Below are 926 nucleotides of genomic sequence, written 5' to 3'. Positions count from 1 at the left end.
CGCGCTCCTGCACATACATACTATATATATATATATATATATATATATATATATATATATATATATATATATATATATATATATATATATATATATCTGTGTGAACTCTATTTTTAGTACAAAACAGCTGACAACAGATACACGATTTAGGTCATAAATAAGAAAGCTAATTAGAATGCAAATTTATTATCGACAAAATACTTTCAAACAAGAATATTAATTTGATAGTTTGCCTCCTCAGTTCCTGCTGCAGTTTTATAGGACAGGAGTACTGTCGACACTGTTGACCTTTGACATGGAAATATATTTTAAATACTTGTTATCATTTCAATAAGAATAATTATATTTTGTATTAATAAATCCCGTCAACTCAAATTCATCTTTTAAATTAAGTAATCTGTATGTCCCTAAATTTACACAAGTTTATAAGTGGGCTGTTGACTCTGGTTTTAGCTTAAAATGGGCTAATACATTTTCACTTTAAAAGTATAAGCTCAGGATTTAGCATAAATTGGCCAGTTTATTTCATCCTTATAAGTACTACCTGCAATATACTTTCACTTTATAAGTATTAGCTCATGTTTTAGAATACGTTTTCCAATGTATTATAACTTTATAGTTGTTAGCTTAGTTTCAAGTAAAAATTGGTCAATATATTTTCCTTATATAAGTATTCTCTCTCATTTCAGTGTAATTTGGTTCATATATTTTTAATTTAAAAGTATTAACTTGGTTTCAAGTGTGAATTGACAAACAAATTTTCTCGTTATTAGTATTAGCTTAGGGTATAATGTAAATTGACCAATATATTTACACAATATAAGTATTAGCTCAATTTTAAGTATGAATTGTCCAATACATCTTTACTTTATAAGTATCAGCCTAGGTTTCATTGTAAAATGACAAAACGTTTCCATTTTATAAAT

The sequence above is a fragment of the Macrobrachium nipponense genome, chromosome 12 (genome assembly GCF_015104395.2).
Source record: "Macrobrachium nipponense isolate FS-2020 chromosome 12, ASM1510439v2, whole genome shotgun sequence".
Classification (NCBI taxonomy): Eukaryota; Metazoa; Arthropoda; class Malacostraca; order Decapoda; family Palaemonidae; genus Macrobrachium; species Macrobrachium nipponense.
Note: the sequence above shows the minus strand (reverse complement) of the source record.